At 40.3% G+C, this 21,113-nt stretch overlaps 1 long non-coding RNA gene across 1 annotated transcript in view; it reads left to right on the top strand.

Moving 5' to 3' along the window:
* Positions 1–21,113, top strand: part of LOC132329854 (uncharacterized) — a 124,653-nt gene that overhangs the window by 44,270 nt on the left and 59,270 nt on the right. The window contains exons 3-4 of the long non-coding RNA XR_009487199.1: positions 14,506–14,853; positions 19,670–19,827. This is a non-coding gene — a long non-coding RNA (uncharacterized LOC132329854). The remainder of the gene's footprint in view (positions 1–14,505; positions 14,854–19,669; positions 19,828–21,113) is intronic.

The raw sequence follows: 21,113 nt of genomic DNA, 5'->3' as shown, positions 1-21,113 counted from the left end.
TACCTTTGGAAAAGGAACAGTTGGAAATTGCACAACATCAGTAATCTGCAGTGACTATCTTGTATAGTAGAATTTTCCTTGGAGGTATACACATTCTAGGTGATTCACTTCTTGCAGCTTAAAAACATATTCTTCTTCAAATACATAATTCCCTTGTGCCTGTTGCCTCATGGTAAATATTGTGGAAAAAAAACCCCTCATGCCTCTGTAAAAAAGTTCTTTTGATGTAAATTTTCAAGTCTTTCTACTTACATACTGCTCCTCTGTTTTCTGTGATTTCTAAAACACAAATTAGGGGAAAGATGCTCTCACTGGCTACTTTAGATATTAGATGTGGGTGTTATTTCTTTCATGGCAAAGGTAGGTCAGATTATCTAACACTCTGTCCACTTTCATCTTGAAAACCTCCAGCAGTGTGGACTCTGTCCTGTCCCTGGAGAGGTTGTGCCAGTGAATGATTCTTCTTGCTGTAAAAAGCTAATTTCTTACATCCAGGAGCAAAACACTGGTAGCTGATGTTGATATTGTGTTTTGAGAAGAGGGGATTGTGAGAACTTTGTGTGTGTAAGAGAGATGGAGAGGAATTCCAGTGGAAGTAGATAAATGTGTTTGAGCAAAGTTTTATTGAGGGTTTGTTTTTTGTTTTTGTTTTTGTTTTGTTTTGTTTTGTTTTTTTGTTTTTTTTTTGGTGAAAATAAAAAATCAGAATATCACTTCTAAATCTACCTTTGTTGTTTCAGAAATTTTTGGACTGAGAATGTTTTGCCCTGGGTTCACTCAATGTGAAATTGATCCTTAACTTTCAAGCCCCAAAGTAATGCATAGTTGGACATCAAAAATATGTGCATATGGGGCATATTTTGATTTACCTTAAATCTGTATCCTTCTCATGCATCAAGCTAAGCAGTCTAATAATATCACAGCATCTAACAATATCACAGCACATAACTGACACAATGTCAAACCCAGATGACCAGATGGTTCTCTATAACTCAAAGAAATACAGTTGGCATCTGCAAGAGAGTAGTCATGTTTTGTAATCATTATTCTCCCTGGCATTTCACCCAATTTACTAAGAGAGTGTAAAACTTCCAAACAAACTCTTAAAAGCTTCTCTGCCAACATCCATACTATTCCATATTTGAACACCTAATTAAAATATTTTGATATTCAAATTTGCAGATGAAGTCAAAATCTGGGGGGATTGGACAAGAGGATCTCCAGAGGTCCCTTTCAACCCTAACAATTCTGTGACTTTTTAATTTCTGTTTGTTGCTGATGCAAAGAATACAGAATGTCTGGGCACTGGGAATCCAGACACTGGTACTGATCACTTTAATTTGCTGTTCATGCAGCAGGCCACCTTTTGACAGACTTCTAGTTTTGTAGCTTTAGATCTGTGCTTTCTCTTGGTTTGTCAAGATCATGAAGCACTTTTGTGACTAATGGTAATTCACATTACACTCTTTGGAGATCCAGCATCTTACTTCAACAGCCCAGGGAAGAAATATCACTGGCAGCATGTCAGAAAATCAAAATATAAACTTGCAACTTAAATACCACACAAGTGCAAACTAATATTGGGTGATAGTAACACCTAAATTAAGTAAGGAGGAAAAATACTAACTATTAGATAGCTTAAAAATAAAAGAGACTCACATGATTAAGCATAGCTAGTATTTTTTGACATCTCTGTGAAATTCTATTATGTTTAACATCTCAATGTCCACTTAAGAGCAAAGTCTAGTGTAATAATTTCAACACAGAAGGAACCCATTTTTTCCCTATTAAAAAGTTATTTAATCATGTGTGCATTCTATACAATGTTGCTGTTAGTATTGGAAAAAATGTTTTCTTTACCTGAAATCTATTTGGACAATGTTAGCTCTAGATCTTAGCTTCATCTTGACTGCTGAGCTCAGCTCTGTAAGAGAGACATTAATGTAGATGTGGAAGATGGCAACAAAGCACAAGTTTCTGAAAAAAAGAACAAAAATACCCTGTGAGGAAAAATGAAAAGAGTAGAAACTGAAGGGAGTATGGAACAGGGAGTATGAAAAACTGAAGGAATAAAGGAAAGGTAAAAAATTAACTTGAAAAGTTCTGGTAAAGTTTACCACAGGCTGCCTGTCATTTGGGGTCAGAGGAATCTTTCAGTAGCTTATAGATGGACTAACAGGCAATCTTATAAATTTGATAACTCAAAAAGTGGAATTGAATGAAGAAACTTAGAACAGATATTAATCTTTGAGTTCAGGAAAATGTTACAATCTTAAAACAGTTCAAGGATTACAGATCCTCAAACTTGCTGAGATGTATATAAACTTCACAGAGTTTATATAGCAGTCCTAATTGTTTATTTGTTTTTAGCTGAAACTTTAGGGAGTAACCTCATCAAGCAAGGGTGGTGTGCTCTTACTGCTGCTCATCATAGCCTTGCAGGGGGGGAAAGGAGGCTGGCAGACCCTGTGTGGTAAGTACGGTGGGGGTATTTCTTATGTAGGATAATTTCATTTCGTTGCACTGTCAAAATATAAAAAGGCAAATGTGACAAAATGTATCCACAACTGTGGAGCTTATTTTCACCCCACGGGGCAGATGAGAACAGGTGGAGGGATGTGAATGCTAAAATAACAGGAGGAGGAGAGGAGCCAGCTCAGCACTAGTGCCCGTAGCTGTGGCTGTGGCTATAAAAACAAATTAGTGTGGTGTGAATTCATTGTAAATTCAGTGTTGGTTACTGCCTCAGTACATGTGTTTGACCTGTGGTTAATCTGCAGTAGTACAAGGTGGTTCCCATGTGCCAGAAGTGCCTATCAGGGAAATTCCCAAGAGCACCTGCTGGCCTGTGAATTCATGAGCTCCTCTGCCTTGTGCATGTGCCCTTATCATGGCAGAGAGAAAAATCAGCCTGGCATTGGAATATTGAGCATGAATTGAATGGGCAGATATGTTTTAAATTATGTTTTACCTCACAGCTCTTCTGTGACTGCACCGTTTCGTGTTTGTTTTTTTTTTTTTTTTTTTTTTTAATTGTGAATCAACACTAAATTTCAAATGCAGAATAGGCAATAAGGCTTGTTGGTGTATATTTGGCTGTTAAAAAATGGTTAAGCTAGCTAGCTTTGGTCTAGCTCTGATTTTGTGCCCAGAAGTAACTTTGTAGACATAAATTAAAGGATGCAAATACCTGTTTGATCTGAGACTGCTGTAGGCAATTAGATCTCTTTGGAAAAAATAGTCTGAAACTATTTCCTGGAGTAGAGGAATGAAAGAGAGAGGGGTTTAGAAAGCAAGAAGTTGCTGGTTTATGTTATACTAGGGGACCACAGCAGTGCAAGCCATTTTATGCTCAATCCCTGCACTGAGAAAATTGATTCACATTGTAAACTTGGCCTGCACTGGGTGTTCATGATCAGATCTCTTGTTTTACCCCTGGACAAGTAGATCATGTTGCCTCATGACTTTCAGAGTTTTTTGTCCTTTCTGACAGTTTACCTAGGGATTCCTAGGGATGAATAAAGATACCCCTGGTAGTGTGATCTTGTTACCTAGAGCTAATTGAGAGGTCTTAAATACAATCATTGTAAGGTTTTGACAAATGTCATTATTTAAATATAAAGGCACGAAGGAATAAATTTTCAAAGCATTGCCTGGAGGATTGGCAATATTTCTTTCTTTGTAGTGAGAAGAGTAGTACATTTTAGACTTTGTCCTGTATTTGAAAGAGCTCAGTAGATGAGATCTGAGGGCCTTTGAGTTTAGAAAACTGTTTTGGGAGGTCCAGGTTGAACTTTAAAAGCTGTGTATATCCCTCAAAGCCTGGCCTGCATATTCAGTTTCCCTGTCATTTCAAGGTGAGAAGAACATTTTTTTGCTTGCAGGCTTTTCATTAATGTTGAAGAGAAATCACGAGAACAATCAGCTCTCACGATGGTTTGAATTTCTTTTGGTAACAATTCATGTAAATAGGTGTGCATATGCAAGCTAGACATAGCTTTAGGGCTGCTGTTAAATTGTCAGTGTATATGCCAGTTGCATTAAGGACAGCTCTGACTTATGTGCAGCCCTGTTAGTTGTAAGAGTAGCATTTAGAGATACCACTTTTTCTGGAAGTAAAGTGGGCTGTCTGTGAGTTGGGATTTGGGGTGGGGGAGGAGTTGTGGAAGTCATAGAAAACCAAACCTCTTTATTTCTTATGAACTGTTACCAGCTCAGGATTGCTCTTAGATTAATATCCAAACAACTAAGCAATGTCTTTTAGCAGTTCTATTAGCCTCTCTTTGAAGCAGGTATGCCCTGCAAGACTTTCAGATCTTAAAGATCATCTAGACTCTCCTGTTGTGAGCAGGGCACCTTTCGCTAGACCAGGTTGAGTTCTTGAACACTTCCATGGAAGGGCCATCCACAGCTTCTCTGGGCAACCTGTGCCAGTGCCTCACCACTCCTTGAATAAAGAAGTTCTTCCTAATATCTAATCAAAACCTACTCCCTGCATCAGTGAGCTCTCTTGGTGCGCCCTTGACTGATTAGAGGTGATGATACTAGAATGCAGGTCCTCTCTATTTGAGAAGACAGAAATACAAAATAAGCTGAGCCCCATTCACCTGAACATAGGGGACCACAGTAAAGTAGAGAATATTTCTTCACCCAACACACCAAGTGCAAGAGGTACCTGCAAATTGTTAAACAGATCAAGGGCTTCCCATGTGAACAAAACACACACAGAACAAGGAGAAGGTGCTATGGGAGACAGTGAAAAAAAATGCTGATTGCACAAAATACATGTGCCCAAGCAACACTCAGGGTCATTTGTCCCTGTTTACCGTGGTGATCTTTGCAGTAAAGGTGTAAATTGAATAGAATTTTAAGAAAATTTCCTGCTCATATTTATGCATTTAAGGTAGTGTGTGTGGAATTACACAGGCCAGTAATAAGCATCTAAGACCTAACCTGGGGATGGGACCCAATAGAGCAGGCTGGGAGGGAAGTGGAGAGTCAGTATTGTTCTTTGAAGGTTCTTAAAAGGTGTGCATAGGAGGATTTCAGGAAAATATGAAGCTAAAAAGGTGTTTTGACTGTGTTTTCAAATGCATAATGTCTATGCACTTTCTTGCTGGAAATCTCTGGTGCAGAGAATCAGGACAAAAGAGGTGTTGAAATTCCTGGGAATAAACAAATAAAAGACTGTCTAGGTGAGTGTAGTCCTGTGTCTAAATCAGAGGTTGTTTATTGCAAGGCTGTATCCTCAAAGCAGCTGTTCACAATAGCTTGTTGTACCAGTTCTACAAGATTTTCTGAAAGAAAAATCAAGATATGAGGCTGGCTGTTTGCTTGCCAAGGTTTATTTCACACAGGAGTCCTGCATCTTTGCACCCTGTACTGGGAGCCTTTTGCTTTGGGAAGGAGTTCTCTTTTTCTCTCTTGGTCAGGAATAAATCCCATTCAAGCCCAAAATAAAGGGGAAAGATACCTTTCCTTAATTTTTCTTTTCCTTTCAGATGCTGGGAGTTAGGGGGAAGGGAGAAATGCTAGAAATGGAGAGATGTTAAGAGCAGGCTTTAGAGCACGTTTAGCTATAATCGTTCTTATACACTCATGCATCTCTATCCTTTTATTAGCAGCCCTCCATGAAACATGGAGATTAGCACTAGTCATGTGGAAGTGTTTAAAAATTCAAGCAGTGACAATAGGAAGTGTCAGACAGTAATGGAATAAGTATGACAAAATTACAAAGACAGCAGCTATTCATTAATAAATTAGAACCTCATAGGGTTTTTTAAGACTGAAGGTGTCTAACTTGGAAACGATATCCTTCTGGATGCAACTTTATAATTTCCCTTTCACCCTGTTTGGTGGGAAAAAAGTAATCCCTTTTTAATCATAGACCAGGCTATGTGTTAATACTCCCCACTGCACATTCAGAAGTAAATTTAGTATGAAGAACTGCAGGCACAGCAACTTCCAAGGGACAGGTGGGGACCTGTGATGAGTAACCCTGGACGTGGAGCTGTGAGGATGGGGTGAGGAAAAGGGCATCGAGCAAGCCGGGCTCACAGCGCCTTTCTCACGCTCTCTGCTTACCCAAAACACTAGTGTCACACTTGGGGTAGCCAAAACATGACATAAGAGAGGATGTGTCACAGCTGGGTTATTTGGTGGTGTATCCAGGAGGTTCGGGGTGGCGTTTCCTTGCTGCTCAGCCCAGCACCTCAGCGCCCAGGGCTCTGCATTGGGATTCCCTGGCACGGGGCTGTGACTCAGGGCTTGGCAGGGGACAGGCTCGCCTCCCCCTCCTTCTCAGGCCACTGCACTCAGAACACCACCCAGATCTCTGTGCTTGTGTTTTCCATTTAAAAGCACTCAGGGCCACCCAGTGCTTTGAGTGAGCAGCTGTGGTGGTGGGTCTCACGTTGGCCAGAATGGAGCATGCTCTCAGTTACCCACATTAAATATGGGTGGCCACGGGTCTCTCGGGGAAGGGCTGCCTTGCTATCTGGAGGTGGCACCTATTGTCTGCTCTTGGAGCTTGGCTGCTTGAAATGCTTTTCTTCTGCTTCCTCTGTCAGCAGATTTGCCTGTGTTCAATGGTCTTGAGAAACCTCACATGGGAGAAAACCTTTTGAATCTGCTGCTCTAGTATAGAGGGATCAGTTTAATGAGAAACACTTCTCTTTAAAAGGATTTTATTAAATAAGGTCCCTTGTTCCTTTCTCCATTCTCTGGCCCTTTTGTTCCCTCCTCTTTCTCAGCTGAGGACTATAGATGACTCTTGGATGTAATATATATTTTCTGATCAGCCCTCTGAAGGTTAAGTCCCCTGTTCTTCCATACAAGAATTCCATTTCTTATTAATTTTTTTTATGAACTGAGCTTATTAACCTGCCTTTCACTTTGTGTAAACTGTAATTAAAATGTGTAAAGAATTTGACTTGTGTTGTGCCCTTCTGGATATGTTGTGGGTCTGCCTTAGCAGCATGTATCAAAAACACTGAAACATTGATTTTTATTTTTTTAAAGAAAGACTCAGGTCATTTCACAGAGGGTAAGCAGAGCCATTGAAGGAGGAACCCAGGAATACCTTCTACCCTGGGAAAGATCTGTGCAGCCATGGCAGCTACCTGTGGTAGGAAATGCAAAGAATGAGTTCAGATCGCAGTCAGCTCTAGCAAAATCCTCACATTTCTGGTCTCAAAATAGCTATTTTATGCTTTAAATTTTCTTCCCCTCCTTTCTGGGAAAATTGGTGAAGAAGGTAGAGGGAAATGACATCCTTTGTGACCTTAACTGAAACATTAATAGAGTAAAGGGAAAGTTGTTCCGTGTAACCCATGAAAATATGGTGGGAGCCCAGGTAGGCTGCTGGAGTTTAGAAATCTGAGGGAGCCAACTTGTAAATGATAATTTGTTAGAAGTATTTGCAGGAGGCTTTACTTATGTGGTGTGTTTGGTTTTGGTTTGGGTTTTCTGTGTGTTTGTTTTGTTGTTCTTTTGTTTGTTTGGGGTTATTTTGCAGTTGTTTTCCTAATTTATTTTTAAATTTCAAGCTATCTTTCAGTTATGATATGATCAGCTATGACTCATCTTTTATTTTCTTGGTGCTAATTTTCTGTGAAGCAAAATACCAAAAGAAGAATCTGTGTATATTATACTGCTGAATCCTCTTCCAGTGCAAATAAGGAGTTGAGAGAATTATTTTAAACACCACAATTTTTAAGCAAGCTTGATTGCTGATAGCTGGGTCTGTGATACAGGCAGATCAAAAGATGACAATTTTCACTCTTTTAATTTAGTTATTCAGAGGTGTGGTTGGGGTTTTCTCCCCTTCTCCCCCCCCCCATCTCTTTTCTTTTTTTGTTGACCTATCTGATTATCTCTGCTTCTTCCTCTTTACACTGCATTGCCCAGAGCCTGCTTTTTGCAGCCCAGAATTCCTATACTGAAAGGTCAGGCTCCGTGTATTTGCCCTTGTAATCTCCCTATTTCCCTGCTTTTAATCTCCCCGTCGTTGATGTTTTAAAAGCAAGAGTGATGTTTTGCTGATGAGAGAGTGGAAAAGGAGACATGTATGATACACAGCCTCCAGAGTACAGAGTAGGCTGTCCAAAGATGCAAAGGGTGAACTTGTTCACTCAGCAGGTCAGAGTTAGCAGAGGGCAGAGTGGGTGCTGATTTCATGTCTGCTTCCTTTCGTCTTTGCTCCACTCCATGGATGAGGGTGTCCTGAGGCAACGCAAAGTTTAAAGGGGGAAGATGTCTGCCTTTTCCCTAGCAGACTGGATGTGGCCTTTCCTGATGCCTGTGTCTTCCCAGGTGCAGCCAAGCTGAGTCTGGTGAGGGGCTCTGGACCAGCCTGTCGTTTCAGTCGAGCTGTGTCTTTGCACTCAAATAGCTGCTGGTATGTGCCTTAATTAATTAAATGGTATAATGTGTGCAAGGGAGCCTCCTCCTCTTCCCTTGGATAGTGGCTTGCTCAGCTGATTTCTCATTTAAAAGTCCCAGTAAGACCGATTCTTTTGATGCTATTCTCTCTCTTTCCCTTGTGCAGGGTAAGCCAGCTTCATTATAAAGGCAGCGGAGCTGGGCAGCTTCTCAGCTGTGGGTAAATAGCGGGACCTTTGAGCCGAGCCATTCCAGATGACCTAGGATGAATTGGGCTGCATTCCTAGCGAGGGCACCCCTTCCCCTAAACAGAAGAAAAGCTGCCTCTTAAGCACTCCCACTTGTAACTTGGGGGCAGATGTTTTGCAGTGTTGGTTTTTGCTGTGCTGAAAATATAGCATAAGGTTAGCAAAATATTTAAACTGCAGCATAGTCACAGGCTGAGTGCACAGGGTTTACTTAAGGGAGGAGAGTGCTATTTATGGAAGGCATGTGGTTTACTTCCTCCCCCCTGAAGTGGGAATGTTTCTCTAGGGTTTGGCATGCTCTTCTATATATGTGAAAGAAGGAGACCAAGATTTTTGGAAACTTTCAATATATTCGTGTCCACTTTCTCACGCCAGGTGTGAGAACTTTCTGATTGTTTTGTGATTCATATTTTACCTGTTAGGTTTTCAACAGTATTTTTAATCTTTTACAATCAAACAGTGCAATTTTCTCCCCTTTATAGTAGTGGCACATTGATAATCTGAATTAAGTGAAAATTATGGGAGCCGATTAGGAGCAAAATGAGAAAAAGACATTACAGCTCTCGCAAATGCTTCATTATGCTAAACTGCCAATTTTAAAATTCATTTCACTGAGTTTAAAGTGAAATGTTTAAAGGAAATGTGGATAGCTGGAAAGGTTGCCACGCTTCTTAAAAAAAGATTATATGATGATATGAGATACTTGGTTGTCATTGTGTCAATTATGGCTCGTCAGGCAACATTAATCTTTGATGTCTGGCATTTGTGGAAGACAGTGATATGAGAGAGCTAAAAAGCCTTGAAAAGTATGTTTGTTACTTGGCAGGGTTGAGTAAGATATTCAGCTCTGTAAAAAGGTCTTTACAGTCCAATATTGTCAAGGCAGGAAAATATTTTTATGACTCGAGAAAACAGGTGAATTCATTTCCTAATCCTGGGGAATGGTTGACCCAGGAGGGCCAGCCAAAAAATAGGACTTTGAGAATAGCAGCTTGAGGTACCCTGAATTTAGGTACCCTGGCAACTGTGCTTGTCCCCAGGGTATGTCTCAAAGCCCTTGTCAGGAGCGAGACAGGAAGGTGGTGGAGCTGAGGGATGTCCTGTGCAATGTGTGTTTTCTACCCCTCCATGAGCTTAGGAAATATTTAGTTATCAAATGCTACACCCATGCTAGAGGTTTGAAACCCTTAGATTTTTGTTCAAACCGTTAAGCTCTTTCATCTAATGAAAATAACTTTCTTTTAAAATGGAAAACATTAAACCAAACAATAACTATTTTTTTTCCTAATGACTTTTTTGATCCAAGAGCTTTCAGAGTGCTTAGCCTTGCAACTTCAGATTTATTTTTTTTTTTAAATTGCTTTACAAAATCACAGGATGTTTCTGTGGTGAACATACATCTGTGCTGGCTTTTGCTGAGCTTTGGAAATAGGTCAGGAATTAAAGCTCTGGCTTTGTGGTTCTGAGGAAAGCCCTTAAGAAACTCTCTCAGACACAAGAGGGTAAAGAGGGGTCACTGGAAGAACTGTTTGACCATATATAGATGGCTTGTAGTCTGCAAGCATGTACGACTACATGCAGCCACATCTATGTGTGAGCTGCTGAAAATGGTGCTCCTCAATGCCTGCTTAGGGCAGATTGCTAAAAAAAAAAAAAAAAAGGAAAAAATTGGACAGATTGGAAAAAAAAAAAGAGTCAGTCACAGGAAAACATTCAGAGAAACCTTCATTTCATGGTGGTGGCTTCTCCATCCGTTCCTTAAGCTTAGCTGTTTGTGCTAAGCTCAGTCTATTGTTTCTCTGCCTACCTCTGTGAGAAAGCCAGCCCTATGGGCAGCGTGCGTGGTGTCATTGCCATGGAAACTGGCACCAAACCTCATCCACACAGGGTGCCTGCCTGCGAGGGATGGAGGTCAGGCCACTGACTGCCTACTGACGGATGGAGGGCGGCTCTGGCATCTGCACTCTGCTGCCCTGGGGTCTTTTGCAAGCCCTCCTAGCAGGGAGGTAGTGGGGAGTGGGATGGTGTCTCGCAGAAGGGAAGAGGAAGAAAATAGTGCAGGAAGCAAAAATGGCCAATGAGGTGTGAAAAATCAACCATTTTGTCCTGCTCTCAGATTGTACTGTCTTGCTGTAGTTTGTTAATTTTGGGGTTTGTTTTGATTCAGAACAGCAGTGGAAATGAATAACTGCTACAACATTAGTGGGAGGTGCTCGAGGCATTTCTAATTCCCTCAGCCTGGGTCTCAGCAGGGCGGCACAGAGGAGCTCAGGGTGAGTGAGGCGTGCACTGAAACAGCAGCCTGTGAAGCACAGAGGTGGAGAACTTGGCTTAGGGACTAAACCTGGACATGTTTTCTGAAAAGGTTTCCTGAAACATTAAAGAAAAAAAGTTCAAAGCCTGAGGTAAAAAAAAAAAAAAAAAGAAAAAGAAAAAAAAGCTAAAGTGAACTGAAATAAAACAAAATCCAACCTTTGAGGTAAATGGAATTCCCCTATATTTGTCTTTCCCTACCTGCTAGGAATGTTCTGGCAGGATTACCAAATGTGAGGCTTTTTCTTTTCAACATTACAGAAGGGGAAAAAAATGGGATGGGAGGAGACGTGATTTGGGGTTTTTTTTTGTTTTCTTCAAGACATTTTTCCTTTCCTTTAGCATGAGGTACTTCTTCCATCACTCCTTAAGTCCACTATATTTGTTAGACCTGCGGGTGGCTTTTAAACAACCTCATCACTGTGTAGCTTTTTGTTATCCTAAAACATCACTTTCCAGGCATGCTGTGTAGGCTGCTTGCCTTCACAATGTGCACAGTTTTTCATGGCTTCTGTGCTCAGGTTAGGGAGAGCAGCTACTGCTTTCTGACCCCTCTTCCTCCCCTCTTCCCAGAGCCCCTGTGTGTGCTGAGGATGCAGCACAGCTGGAGGAGCCCCCCCACCCCCTTTAATACTGCCTGCAGATGAAGAAGGCAAATCACATTTTTAGCTGCTGTAAAAAGGTCTGACTTTGTTGTGGACACTGCTGAGTGTGTTTTGCTGGTAAAAGGTTAAGGCATGGCTAAAGGGTTAGAAACCTGAGCATGATACAAACCTTGGATAAGTGCAGCTTTAAGGGCTCTTCTCCCTCTCTGTGCCTTCTGCTCTTTTTCCTGGGGTGGTTAATCAGCCCAAACAAGCTAAGATGAACATATTAACAAAATCTTTGCTACACATTTGTTTCTACTCCTTCTTTCCAAGCAACCTGTGGGGCCTGTGGGCTACATGCCATTCTGCCAAAATATTTTAAGCATTAAGCCATTCCTTTGGGAGTTGGTATCTATCTGAGAATATACGTGTTTAATCCCCAAGTTTGGTAAATTTATTTTTATCTTTTGTTACATAAAAATATTTTCAAATCTGAGAACCTGCCTTGTATAAATGTGCACTAACACACTTAGACTTGGCCCCTGAGAGGGGCTGGCTGCAGTCAGGTGGTTGTTTAACAACTTGTCAAGGGGAAATTGAGTGCCAGTGCAAGGTGAAGCCTTGAGCTGGCTGGGGAGCTGCACTGTGGCTGCTGCTTTCCTCCTGTGTGTTTCCTGCAGCAACTCTGCTCCATGTCTCTTCCTGTGGGGAACATGCCAAGGACACAGTACATGGAGGCAGAAAGGGGAGAAGTGAAGCTTGTGCTGCTAATGCTGCTCCTCAGGAGGCTTTTTGCTTGGTCACTTAGAAGTCAGGAATGATGTGTTTGTGCTCACAGACTGGGACCCTTGGTGGCTTCATTTCAGCTCCTGCATTTCTTTAATAAACCAGGTGCTTGGAACTCCTGTATCTCAGCATCCTCTGGTGCTGCTCATCGGGGTGCAGCATGTGCACATCTCGAGCTGTGGTCTCTTTGCTGTACTCCTTCATATCTCCTCTGCTTGCCCTCAGTCGTGCCACTAATGACAATGTGAGGGTGATGACAGTTCTGCAGCTTTCCTGACTTTGCATGTGTGCCAAAGCCCACCACAATTGTCCATTCCCTATGATCCCAGGCAGTAGAGAAATGAAATCATTGAGCTGCAGTACTGTGTGGGTCCAGTTCCAGCATATTCAAGCTGTGTGTGGCTTATTGTCACATATGTGTATAATTGCTAACTGGGTCTTCATAGGGTGGTGCCCTGAAAATGGGCTGCTGTCATTTTCTCTTTGATTAGTCTCCTCTCTAATTTAAAAGAAGTCTTCCCTTGAGGGAGATTTTTCTTCATTTATTTTGTTAGTGGATGGTTTTTTTTTAATTATAAACTTCTCTGTACAGAGCTTAGAGAAAAGAAATGGACAGACAAAACCCTAAATATTCCTGCTAAACCTGGGTCTGACAATGTTCAAGTTTAAAAAAGAAAAGAGGTAAAAAAAAAAACCTGAAAGTCACATTTGATTCTGGTCTTTTCTTGCAGAGTTTAAAAAGTTTCTGCCAGGAGAAATGACCGCAGTAGTGTATGAAGCTATGGAAAAAACAGCTGAATCTTTTTATATGCTGATGTTGTTATAATATCTAGTCCCCTCTTTTGAAAACATAAGTCAGGGAAATGTGTGCATGGAAGTTCAGAAATAAATATCTGGACTTCCTTTAACACGAAAGTATTCAGAATATATAAAGATTACCTTGACAGATATGCTTTGCTCTTTAAATGATTGGTGAAATTTGGCATGCTTCTTAAAGAGGCCTTTTGCCAATCTTTTCCCATATTCTTAGCTCATGCCTTTGCATAATGATGTGATCCATGGTGGGCAGGAATAATTGGGCCTAAGGATGAATAATGGTAGCGTTTGTGGTCAGCTGGTCATGACATTCTCATTTGAGCATTTCTCTTTGGGAACTGCATCTTTGAGTCATGAGACTTGCAGTAATGTCAAGAGAGAGAGCAGCCCAGAATCAGGCTGGATGAGAGAGAAAGGGGACACTTGTTTTCCAGGGTCCACTGTGGTGGAGGATGGAATTAAAGAAAAAAAAAAAAAGCCTTGCTTGATATACTGGTAGCTTTACAATCCTCTCTTTGTAACACTTCTTCCCCTCCCAAGTACTTCTGTATTTCTGTGTTTAAATCAATGTATGTCTACAGTTCTGTGCACAAGACCCACTGGAATCTCAGTGAGGGAAAAACAACCTGCAGGAAAGGAGGTGGTGGGAGTAGAGAAGGACAGGGAAAGCACCAAGTTAAGAGGAATTTATTGGTAGCCTAAAATAAGCAAATGCAGAAAACAGCAGATGATTTTTAAATGTGCTGGAATTGGACATTCTGCTCCAGATTTGGATCCTGCTGGGCAGAGGAAGGGGGACATATTGGTAAACCTGGGGATCAGGTTTAAATGGAGGCACGATGTAAACCCCGTCATGCCTCATGACCTACTTCCATCATGCCTCATCTGTGTCATCTCTAAGTCCTGAGTATTTGGTATATATGAAGGTTAATTACGCAGAGGCATATTATTCATTGATAAGTTGAAAGGGATGTGTGAAAAATGCAGAGTTTCCTACTACAACTAAAATAGACACTTGTGGTAGCTGTGTATAAAAATAGTCTGGACACTACAGCTTTGATTAAAGTTGGGTTTGAAGTACTGTGATTGTGCTGATTAGATGTGTAGGATGTACCTGATTTCTGTTGAAGCAAAAAATGTGTTTACAGGAAGATGAATAAATGGGAATGCAGTATCTGTGATTCAAGGGAGAAGAATTATTAATGTTCCGATGACTTTTGCAAACTGAAAGTCCTGGAAGTTGGTTGTGGTCTATGAAAACCACAAGTGCTCAGGCTTGGTTTAAATTAAATCTCTCTGAATTTGTTTGAATGTATGACTAGGAATCTAAATATTGTGGTGATAGAAGAGCTGACACTCTTTCCATCCTTCAGATATCATTTACAGGACACTGGAGACGGTTGAAGAACCAGAAAGCTGCATTGCTCTTCCATGGTGTAAACTACTGCTGAAAATCATAAAGAAGAAGAAAAAAAAACTTGATTTGTAGTTCTGAATTAAGTGAGATTAAGAGAACATATGCTTCCTTGTCACGTGTTGCTTGAGAGATTCTGACAATGTATCCAAAGCAACTCCATCTTCAAGGGGGAAAAAAGAAAATCATGGCCAATCTGAGAGTCCTCTGATGTGTTCCATTAGTTGTGGATTTCTACAAGGATTCTTCAAACATAAAATTAATTATTATAAACAGTAATGGTCTTACTCAAGATGCCACAAATAAGGTAACAGAAGCATGTCAAACTGGTGCAGTTTGTGCTGAAATCTGACTATTCTACAGCAGCTGAAAGGGTTGAAGATAACCTTGTTCATCAGGGGTACACTAGAAATTATTTGTAACAGAGACTCCAGTATTTGGCCCATGGTTTTCAGAGAAGTTGAGAAAAGTAATTGCACACAGCATGTGCCCAATTTTTTTTCTTTAAACTATCCTCTGCATTTTAATTAAGAAGTGTAAAAGTTTGTAACTAGAAACTACAGACCAACTGCCCATCCAAAGTAAGCAGCTGGAGAACAAGAACCGAAAACCAGATTAAACTTCCAGAATGTTTTTTTTCATTTGAATGTCAATGCTTTATAAGAGTTCCAGCTGAAAGTGAGGGCCTATATAGTTTGATTCAATACCAAAACAGTGCACAGTGTGTGGAGAGAACACAAAGAGTACACACAGTAATTATTTGACCTGAGAAATTTGTATAAAGAGTTGTGGAGAAAGAAGAAGGAATAAAGGTTTTAAGTGGATTCTGTTACAATTAAAATAAAAGTACATGACTTTTTGCTTAAATTCCTCTAATTTTGCTTTTTATTTGAGAAGGGTGTGAGAAGCTTGATTTTAATCTGGACTAGCCTAAAGGAACTGCATTATTTCAACATGCTTTTGCTTTCAGGCTCCGTAACAAGGTAGTCTATGACAAGAGAAGAATCACAGCCTAGAAACAGCAAATGTTCTCTTGAACACCACTAAAGTTTTTACTGACCCCATGGAACACTTCTCCTAAGCAGGCAATTCAGCTTCTCAAAATAATGTCTGTAATGATGGACGGTAACATTTACATGCACAAAATGGATAATTGCACACTTAGGATGAATTTAGAGCTGCTGTAGTGAGTTGAACTTTGAATTCAAATGATTTGCACATGCCTGTGTCATGGCAGAGTGTGATTGCCTCAGTTTTTCAAAGTTAGATTGCTGAAGATACTGAAGCAAATATTTTGGAAACATGTTTCCTAATCATAGAATTCCTTCTTCACTAAGGATGTGGCTTTGATTAATTATTTATTTACCTGTCCTCAAACATATTTACACTTTTCAAAACCTTTCTTTGTTCAGCTTGTGCCCAAACTGCATGTCCTTGTTACCAGCTTCTGCAGAAAGTCTGAGGGAAGTGGCAGCTGCAGTTCTGTGCAGCTCCAAAAGATGAAAAAACATGAAGGAAACAAGCATGAAATTTGATTTTTTTAATCTCCTTTTATTTTGTGAGTGTTCACTGCATTAGAATATCCTCACCAGTAACCCTCCTGCAGTTATCAAATGTCTCAGCTTTGTTTTAGTGCTTAACCAGCTGTAAAAGATGTTTTATTGCCTTATGTATTCTGCCACCATTTAAGTAAATCACTTCAGTGTTGTATTATAGATGACTGTAAAACGGAGATTTTTCTTTTCAATTACAGTGACTAGTGGCCAGGTATGCACACAAACCAGCATATTTGGAGCAAGCAGCAACCTGTCCTGCAGTTATTTGAGAGAGGGGAGCATGTACTCATTACCCCATGAGTAATGCAGCCATCCACGTGCCCTGCTGCTGAGGACCAGCTGGCTGCTGGGTGCTATCAGAAATGCTTGCCAGCAGGCACGGCTCATTAAGAGCCTAGTTGCAGGATATAACATCTTTGCAGTCAATTAACAATGCTGCTCTTTAAAAAGGTCCAGATCCTTCTTGATTCAGCAAAGCACTTCAATATATGTTCAAAGTTAAATGCTTGATTAAAGTATTGTGTAATGAAGATGTGAGGTCTCGTGCTTGAGGTTAAACAGGTAGGCACATTCCCAAATCAGGGCCTGACATGTTATGGTTCTTAGAGGTTTCCAGGAATCTTGAATATCCTGAAATACTGACTATGCTGATTTCCAAGCTGAGTAAAACCTACAACTGAAAAACAAAATCACAACATGTGACTGTGAAGCATGCAGGAAAACCTCTTAAAATCTATATCTGGTCATGATTCTTGTCTTGCTAAGGAAATGGTAGCAGATTGTTTACATTTTTGAAACCTTAAAATAAATTAAAGAAATAACACAACCTTGTCATCTGGAAATGGTGAAAAAATATATATTTGGTAAAATGAATTTATTCCTGAAGAAAGAAGCAATGAGAGTAATTGAATTGTTATGCACTTCCTGACTCTAATATTTCTCACTGGACAGGGTTGTATTTTGTAGTCTGCTTCCTGTGGTCAAGTAAAGGAATGAGTATTAAGAAGACCAAAATTCAAGCTTTTGCCTTAGCATTTTATGTAGAAATGTCTACCACTTTCCCATGCTTATTTTCTACTGTATGACATCAGCTCAGCTATTGTAATATCCTACAGATAACTCATTGCAGTAATAGGCAAATGTCTTTGCCCTAGTTCAGTGGGTCAACAGCAGAATCAAAGATAATCTCTCACTGATTGTGAGTTATTTATTAACATAACCACTCTGCTGCTTGTGGTCTAAACACCTTACTATGAGACCTGGACTTGGTATTTTCTGTCCTAGTATGTTGAATTGTCAGAGCTCACTGCTTCATCTTCTGCGATGTGTCATCTTCTTATATCCCCACTAATAAAATGCAAAATACCAGCCAACTGCAATGAGTGTAGATTGAAATCTCAAATAAATTAAAAAAAACCCTCATGATTTCTGGTGAAGCATCCTATGAATGTGGATTGTTCCTTACTTCCTCTTATTTATTTTGTCCTGTTAGAGAACAAGTTGAAATAAACTTCCTGGGGTGTGTGTGACACCTTACTTGTAGTTTTTCAGCTTTTGTTTTCATTCTGATTTGGGTTGGAGTATTATTTTGATTTTAATTTAATATTTGGACCTGAAACTTTAAATGAGAGAGCCAAAACAAACAAATCTCCTGTACAGAGACTGTCTAGAAGTAGCTGGAATTGGATCACAGCCTGTAAGGCAGGCACAGCACCCTTGAGGTATGTCATCCATGCCCATGGAGCTGGTTCTGGCTGCCCTGGACACCTCTGGGGCTGGGGATAATGGCTTCTGGCAGCCCAAAAGGTAAGGCAGGAGGCAGATTCTAAGGGGTCTGTCTCTGATTTCCACTCTCAGATTCACTGGATCTGTTAATGGGTAAGACTCAAAGATTTCACCGATGATCATGTTTCAGATAAGTGCGGGAAATTTTGGGTTTAGTTGGGGCAGTGCCTGATCACCTCAGAGATGCAGGCTCTGGAAACAGTGAAATTCAGAGCTGAGGCAAACCCTTCTACAAGACCAGCCCCCAAATTCCACATCCACCACAGCCCACCAGAAATCTGATCTTCAGTGACAGCCCCGCCTTTCTTTTCCTTGCCCCAAACTTCCATGTTATTGCAGATGTAGCAGTTTGGGTTCAGTGATAGATACTTTAGGTGAAAACATTTGCAGCAAAATGTCCAGCCCCTTCCAGGAACGGGGGTGAACCTGAGCTGGGAGGCTCCATCAGAAAACAGGCAAACTTTGGGACAGTTCAGACTACATGTGAACTTTGCTACTGATTAAATGTAAATAACCCTGCTCAGACTCTAACAGCTGAGTTGAAGCAGTGATTTTGAAAAGGAAGAACTTGGATCACAATTTTATGGCTATCTCTAAAATATTTTATTGCTGGTTTATGACACCAGAGTGTAAATTATGGGGCTTTAAAGAGTTGCATTGTGAAGGTTTTATCCTTTGCTTATGTACAGAGCATAAATACTACTGTTTTGTTTTCAGGGAAATTAAATGCATATTTTTTAAAGTGCTGTTTAGGAAGCCAAGCGGGTTAGTAAGAAGAACATCTTACTTTTTTTTTTTTTTTTTTTAATGTGTCCATACTGTTTTTTTATGAGTTGATAATGAGTAATTATTTTCGGTCAACTGATGTATGTCAAACAATTGAAAAGAAGGAGAAGGGAATAAGCATGTGTTGTATGCTTGCAAATGCCACTCCTGTGGAAATGGTGTGTCTAACACCATGTGGATCAGAGAGGAAATGTCTTCTATTACATGACCTGTTGCAGAAAAATATCTTTTGGAAGCACAAGCCATTTCTCAGGTCTGAAACAAACCTTATATAGTTTGTGTGTAGATAAAATTGGCTTATACTGTCTGCATACACATATATATGTGTCTACACAAATGCAGTTCTGTAGGTGCAGCTTTCATATTGTCTCATTTGCATTGAAACTCTATGGCCATGTCATCCATTTTCAGAAGAGAAATGTAACAAATGAAAATGTTTAGTTTCCTACTACATTTTTAAAGCTATGTAATTCAAGAAATGTGTTATATTTTGGAGACCAGAGTTTAAAGATCAATTCCTTTTGGATGTGACTTCATCAAGATTCATCAGTAGCTTACTCTGGCCTTTGCCTCTTGGGGTTTATATCCAATATTGCTTCAGATTTTGCTCCATCCTATGTCAAGCTGACTCACTGTTATTTCCTTCCACTGTCTCATGCTGAGTGACCATGGGAAGAAAATATGTTTTCAGCTGCTCCTTTTAGTTAATGTTCTTGTTCCAGTAGACTCACTCAGCTAAATTTTTCAAAAGTTATGAAACAGTTCTGTCTGTGAACTCCATGTTATTCTCCTATGTCCAAACTTGGCACCCATTTCCTTTCCAAGCTCTGGGAAAAATGCTGGTTTATGTCTATTGGGATGAAACTGAGGTGTGATTCTCCTGTTCTGGGAGGACTGGGAGGAGACATGAGTAGCCATAGTGGCGTGAAATACCTGTTTTTAACAGTTCCATATTATTCTTCAAATCTCTTTTATTTAATGTCTCTATTCTCTTAGGAGATTCAGATGGATCACTCTTTTCCAGTTGTCAAGGCAAATACTGCTGTACAGTCCCTGCTCTCAGCAACATCCTCAGTGTCCTTGTGGTGGGGTGTCTTGGAAGGACTGTGCAGATCAAGCCTCACACTGCCTCTGCCCTCGAGGCTCTCTGTGCTGTAAGTACACTGAATAATGTTGTGGCTACTTGGCATGCCCAAGCTGGTTAACTGGAAGTGCTGTAACTTCCGGAAAACATACCGTGATTTTGATGATTTTATGCCTTTCAGGTGGATGAAACTATGTACCTGCCTCAAATAAATATGAAAGGTGCTTTTATATTGATTTATTAGTCCCTGTAATCACCATAAGTTTCCAATGATTGTAAGGTAAATGGGTATTTTTCCTCTGGTGCATTACAAACATACTGTAAACAACACAAAGGCTGTATTTTACAGGCAGCATCTGATAAAAGTAATTCTGTTGCTGCTGTTCCTAACAAGAAAGGGAGGAGGTGCTTTTAGCTATTTTGAATATCTAATATGTCTAGTTGTAACTCTGAGTATATAGATAGGGGTGGGAAAACAACGCTATGTATAGAGGTGTTCATTTTCCAACTGTGAGAAAGACGTGTCTGCAACCCAACTGTATTTCCTTCAGCTGAAACAAACACTTTTGGGAAGAATTTGGCTGAATGGTTATTTTTGGTCTGGCAAAGGGGAAACCAACTGAGTGACTGTTATTACCCTGATGCCAATTACTGGAACCGACCAGCTTAGGGGCAATTTGCTGACTTTGTTTAAAAACAAAACTGGTCTTTCTGGGTCCAACTGTGATTTAGGAAGGGAGGAGCTCTAAACCACTTTTTTCTTTATTTTTTTTCTTCCTTTTAGAAAAATAAATTTAAATTATTTTTAAAAAAAGTTTCCTAGCTGGAAACATTATCTGAACTCCTCATGGTGTGGGATTTAGGGAATTAACAGGATGATTCAGACATACAATCCTCACATTCATTCCCACTCCTGAGAACTTTCCTTAAGGAATAAAATTTCTTTCCTGCACTTGGTCGGAAACAAAACAAACTCAAACCCTACTCTCCTTTTTTATTTTTTTTATCTCTCTCTTTTTTTTTTTTTTTTTTTTGACTGGAAAGTAGCATAACTAATAAACTAAACATTAAGCTCCAGCACATGCTGTAGGCCAGTATAATCTCAGGATATGAGTGGTGTGATTTCAGCAGGCGTTTGCAGCACTCCTCCCTGTGAACTCCTGGCTGATACGCTGTCCCATCACTGCTTCCCTTTCCTCTTCCCTGCTCCATATGGAGACATGTGCCAGCAGAAGCTGAAGGGTGGTTCAAAGTGCTGTCTTTTCATATGTTGTCCTTAGGGAGTGGGACAGAAAACGCTGAGAGTGCTGCCTTGTGTATTGGTTTGCGTCTCTGTGAGAAGACAGACCAAGGGCA

Source organism: Haemorhous mexicanus, chromosome 1, assembly GCF_027477595.1.
Source record: "Haemorhous mexicanus isolate bHaeMex1 chromosome 1, bHaeMex1.pri, whole genome shotgun sequence".
Taxonomy (NCBI): Eukaryota; Metazoa; Chordata; class Aves; order Passeriformes; family Fringillidae; genus Haemorhous; species Haemorhous mexicanus.
This window is presented reverse-complemented; position numbering and strand designations above follow the sequence as displayed.